A 6,047-nucleotide genomic window follows, 5' to 3' on the forward strand; every position below is an offset into this window, starting at 1 on the left:
TTAAAAACTTGCTGAAAGCTCAGATGAAAGCAATAAAGTAATTTTTAATTAAGGTATGTGCATTGTTTTTTAGATCTAATGCTATTTCACACTTAGTAAACTACGGTATAGTGTAAACAACTTTTATATGCACTGGGAAACCAAAAAAATTATTTGACTCCCTTTCTGGCAATATTTGCTTTATTGTGGTGGTCTAGAACTGAACCTACACTATCTCCAAGGTATGTCTGTATTTGGGTGTACATAGTAAGCTTCTTTCAACTTCCAGTACATTGAAGGTTCTCATTAAAAAATGTTGAGGAAGGGGCGCCTGGGTGGCACAGCGGTTAAGCGTCTGCCTTCAGCTCAGGGCGTGATCCCAGCGTTATGGGATCGAGCCCCACATCAGGCTCCTCCACTATGAGCCTGCTTCTTCCTCTCCCACTCCCCCTGCTTATGTTCCCTCTCTCACTGGCTGTCTATATCTCTGTCAAATAAATAAATAAAATCTTAAAAAAAAAAAGTTGAAGAAAAGATCTTCCATTATGATTGCTGATTTGCCAATTCCTGCTTGCGAGTCTGTTGATTTTTGCTTCATATATCAAGACTAAGTTATTAGATTGATACTAGCATTCTTTTGGCTATTATTTCCCTGGTGTATACTCTTTTACCTTTAGTCTTTCTGTTTCATTGTTTTTGGAGTGTCTTTCGTAAAAATCAAAAAGCTTCAAAAAAGATATCCATTATGGGAGTCTGTCTTATAATAGGTAAAAATTAATCTGTTTACATTTATCGTGCTTATTGATCAATTTGAATTAATTTGTGCCAATTTTGTGTTTTACATTTTCTATACTTTTATACTATACACTAATTATACTTTACTTCACCTATTTCTTTTTTTTAATGTTTTATTTTTAAGTAATCTCTACACCCAATGAGGGGCTTGAATTTACAATCCCAAAATCAAGAGTCACATGCTCCACCAGCTGAGCCAGCCAGGCGCACCTACTCCTTCTATTTCAAAGGTCTAGTTTTCTTTTCTTTTCTTTTTTATTTTTAAGATAAATTTATTTGAGAGAGAGAGAGTGGAGGAACAGAGGTAGAGGGGCAGAGGGAGAAGAAGAGATACTGAAGCACACTCTGTGCTGAGTGGAGAGCCCAACTCAGGGCTTGATCTCACAACCCTGAGAGCAGACCTGAGCCAAAACCAAGAGTTGGACTCTAACCCAACTGCATCACCCAGGCACCCTGGTCTAGTTTTCTTTATTCTTAGTTTTCCTTCTGTTGGTTTGGAAGATCTATAATTCATACCTTGTGAGACATTTCCCCAGTTACCATTTCCTAGGAGAATTCTCTTGGTTTTCAATACCAGAACTCCACACTAACTTTCTATCTTTGAATGCAACATTTTCTGTCCAACATTTATGTAAGGAAATTTTATATTTACATTCCCAAAACTCAGTGCAATATTTTAAACAAAACTCATTGTAGGAAATGTTTTCAGATAACTTCCAACCACTATTGATAGGATATCAGAATCAAGTATTCTTTCCAAAGTGTGCCTTCCTGTCAACCAAAGGGGTGTGAATTTCAGAAGTTGTTGGTGCTAAGAGAAGCATCACGTGCTATGCTATTGCATAAAAACTATTGTTTGCTAAAAAAAAACAAAAAAAACTATTGTTTGCTAAAACTATATTATTTATTTGGTGGTTAAGAAGCAATGGTTTTTGGATTCTGTGTGTGTGGTAAAATATACAGTAAAAATTTATCCTTTTAACCATTTTTTAGAGGGGGGAGGGGCAGAGGGAGAGGAAGAGAGATAGACTCTTAAGCAGGCTCCACACCCGGCACAGAGCCCAACACAGGGCTCAATTTCATGTCATTGCATTAAGTACATTCACAATGTTGTGCAACCACCACCACTTATATTTCCAAAACCTTTTTATCATCCCAAACTGAAACTCTGTAACATTTAAACAATAACTCCCTATTTTTCCTATGTCCCCAGCCCCAGGTAACTTCTATTCTACTTCCTTCTCTATGATTTGGCCTATTCTAGGTATCTTATCTAACTGGGATCATACAATATTTGTCCTTTTGTGTCTGGCTTATTTTACTTAGCATAATTTTTTTAAAGATTTATTTATTTATTTATTTGAGGGGAGGTGCAGAGGGAGAGGGAGAGAGAATCTTAAGCAGACTCTGCACTGAGCAAGGAGCCTGCAAGTATATTGTACACTTAAAAATAGTTAAAAGGTGGGGTGCCAGCGTGGCTCAGTTAGTTAAACATCCAACTCTTGATTTTGGCCAAGGTCATATCTCAGGGTCATGAAATTGACCCGAATTGTGGCTCCCTGCTCAGCAGGGAGTCTGCTTCTCCCTCTCCCTCTGCCCCTCCCATCCCCACCCTGCTCAGGCTCTCTCTCTCGCTCACTCTCTCTCAAATGGATAAATAAAATCTTTTTTTAAAAATCTTTTCGTGCCTGGGTGGCTCATGGGGCGCCTGGGTGGCTCAGTCGTTAAGCGTGCTCAGGGCGTGATCCCAGGGTCCTGGGATCGAGCCCCGCATCAGGCTCCCTGCTCCACTGGGAGCGCTGGGAGCCTGCTTCTTCCTCTCCCACTCCCCCTACTTGCGTTCCCTCTCTCTCTGGCTCTCTCTCTGTCAAATAAATAAATAAAATCTTTCAAAAAAATCTTTTCATGTGCTTATTGACTGTTCATGTATTTTCTTTAGAGAAATCTCTATTCACATCCTTTTCTCATTTTTGGATTGGGTTGTTTATTGTTGAGTTGTAAAGGTTCTTCATATTTTCAGAATATTAATCCCTTCTCAGATACGATTTGCAAATATTTTCTTCCACTCATGAGTTCTCTTTTCATTCTCTTGATAGTGTCCTTTGGTACAGAAACGTTTTAAACTTTGGTGAAGTCCAATTTATCAGTTTTTTTCTTTTGTTGCCTGTGCTTTTGGTGTCATATCTGATAAATCATTGCCAAATCCAATGTCATAAAGCTTCTTCCCTATGTTTTCTTCTAGCGTTGTATAGTTTCAACTCTTACATTTAGGTAATTGATCCATTTGAGTTAATTTTTGTTTATAGTATAAGGTAAGGGTTCAATTTCATTCTTTTGCATATGGCTATCCAGTTATCCCAGTACCATTTATTGAAAAGACTGTCCTTTTCCCATTGAATGGTTTTGGCACCCTTGCTGAAATTTGTCCATATATGTAAGGGTTTATTTCTGGGCTCTCTATTCTATTTTATTGGTCTTTATGGCTATCCTTATGCCAGCAAATGCATGGAAGCAATGGTTTTAATCATATTAAATCTTAACATGATAGATTCTTGCTCATGTTGCAGGTGATTCACTGTATTTTATTTCTGTTCTAAGAAATTGTTTGGAGTTTGGTGTTGAAATGTCATGAGTTATCATTTTTCCCACTTAACATAATGGAAACCAGGTTTCCTCCCAGTCTGTTTCCACACAAAACATCTTATTCTAACATAGATTACTTATGTAAGGCAAAGGTGCCTTTATTTTCTTTCTACCCTTTATTGGTCATCCCTACATTTTAAAATATGTGCATCTAAAAAGAATAAAATAAAATAAAATAAAATAAAATAAAATATGTGCACTTAACATGATATCTAAAGTAAATCAAGATCTCTATAATCCTTCTAAGCAGAAATGGATCTTAGAATATTTTAATTTAGGGGCACCTGGGTGGCTCAGTCGGTTGAGCGTCCAACTCTTGATCTCAGCTCAGGTTTGATCTCAAGGTCATGAGTTCGAGGCCTGCATTGGGCTCCATGCTGGGCATGGAAGCTGCTTCTTAAAAAAAGAATATTTTAACTTAGAACCATATTCTTCCATCTTCATTATCTCTATGTATTTTTCATTCCATCTTCTAGTTAAAGCCCTCCAAAGTGTAATTTTTAAAAGTCAGATTTATTGAGGTATAATTTACATACAGTAAAATTCACTCTCCTCAGTATTAACAAACATACAGCTTTGTAACCTCTGCTACAATTAAAATGCAGAACAGTTCTACCATCCCCCCAAATCTCCTACTGTCCTTTTGATGTTGGCTCCTCACCACAGTCTAAACCCTGGGCAACAACCTTGGTTGTTTTCTATCCTCCTTGGTTTTGCCTTTTCAACAATGTCACATAAGTGGAATCATACAGTATGTACCCTTTGAGTGTGACTTCTTTAATGTGGCATAATGCAATTTGCCATTCAAACATGCTGTTGGGTATATCACTAGTTGGTTTCTTTGAACTGCTGAGTATTGAGCCATTGCAGAGATGAACCCTAGTTTACCTAGTTGAGAGCCACTTGGATTGTTTCTACATTTTGACAATTATAAATAAGGCTATTATAAACATACATGAATAGATTTTTGTATGAATGTAAGTTGTCATTTCTCTAGGGTAAATACCTAAGAGTGAGATTGCTGAGTCGCATGGTAAGTACATATTCAACTTCATATAAGAAACTGCCAAACAGTTTTCCAGAGTGTACCATATTGCATTCCCACCAGGAAGGTATAAGTGCTCCAGTCACTCCACATCTTCACTAGGACTTGGTATTTTTTCTTTAATTTGAGCCATTTGAGTGGGTATCTCATTATGCTTTAAATTTACATTTCCCTAATAACTATGATGTTGAGCATCTTTTCATGTACTTATTTTCTTCATTGAAGTGTCTGTTCAAATCTTTTGCCTATTTTCTATTGAGCAATTGACTGATTATAAAGTCAAAACTTATAAAGTTTTGAGAGTTCTTTGTATATTATGAATTCAAGTCCTTTATTAGGTATGTGTTTTGAAAATATTTCCTCCTAACTTGTGACTCATCCTTTCATTCTTCTAACAATATCTTTTGAAGAGCAACTGTTCTTAATTTTGAGGAAGGCTAATTTATCTTTTTTTTTTAATTTTATGGATTATATTTTTTATATAGTATCTAAGCAATTTTTGCCTGATCTAGGTAATAAAAATATTCCTCTGTTTCCTTCCAGAATTTTTATAGTTTTTGACTTCAATTAAAGTCTATAATCCATTTCTTAAAAATTTATTTATTTATTTGAGACAGAGAGCACGCAAGCAAGCGGGGGAGGGTCAGAGGGAGAGGGAGAGAATCCTCAAGCTGACTCCCCACTGAGCACAGAACCTGAAGCAGGGCTCAATCCCAGTACCCGGAGATCATGACCTGAGCTGAAATCAAGAGTTGGACACTCAACCAACTGTCACCCAGGCACTCTTCTATAATCCATTTTGAGTTAATTTTTATTTGTGATGAGAGGATAGGATTGACGTTCCGTCTTTTGCATATGGATATCCAATTGTCCTGGCAGTATTTGTTGAAAAGACCATCTTTTCTCCTTTGAAGAGCTTTTGCATTTTGTGAAAAATAAATGGAAACTTGGGGCGCCTGGGCAGCTCAGTCAGTTAAGCATCTGCCTTTGGCTCAGGTATGATCCCGGGGTCCTGGGATGGGGCCCTGCATTGGGCTCCCTGCTCAGTGGGGAGCCTGCTTCTCTCTCTCCCTCTACCCCCACCCGTTCTCTCTCTCTTGCTCTCTGTCTCAAATAGATAAATAAAATCTTAAAAAAAATAAATTGAACCACATGTGAACCTCTTCACACCCCCTAAGGTGACTAAAATTAAAAAGACAGATAATAACAAGTGTTGGTAAGAATGTGGAGAAATTGGAACCCTCATACATTGATGGTGGGAATGTAAAATGGAGCAGCTACCTTGGAAAACAATTTGGAAGTTTCTCAAAATGTTAAACATAGTATTACCATATAACCCAACAATTCCACTCCTAGCATAGGGGAACAGTGACCAGGCCACAACCTTAATCTGGAGCATAGAAAGCCTATAAGAAGCAGAAGTGATTGCTTCTGAGGAACTTTCAAAGACTAGCAGATGCCATGGAAAGAGATTCCCACATTGGTTCTAAACTAACCATCTGGAGCTTTACACACCCAAAGCATACAACTCAACTTAATCTGGGGGCAACTGAATCCTCTCCATATGTTCCAAGCTCAAGTTCTT

This window comes from Ursus arctos, unplaced genomic scaffold (assembly GCF_023065955.2).
Source record: "Ursus arctos isolate Adak ecotype North America unplaced genomic scaffold, UrsArc2.0 scaffold_14, whole genome shotgun sequence".
Classification (NCBI taxonomy): Eukaryota; Metazoa; Chordata; class Mammalia; order Carnivora; family Ursidae; genus Ursus; species Ursus arctos.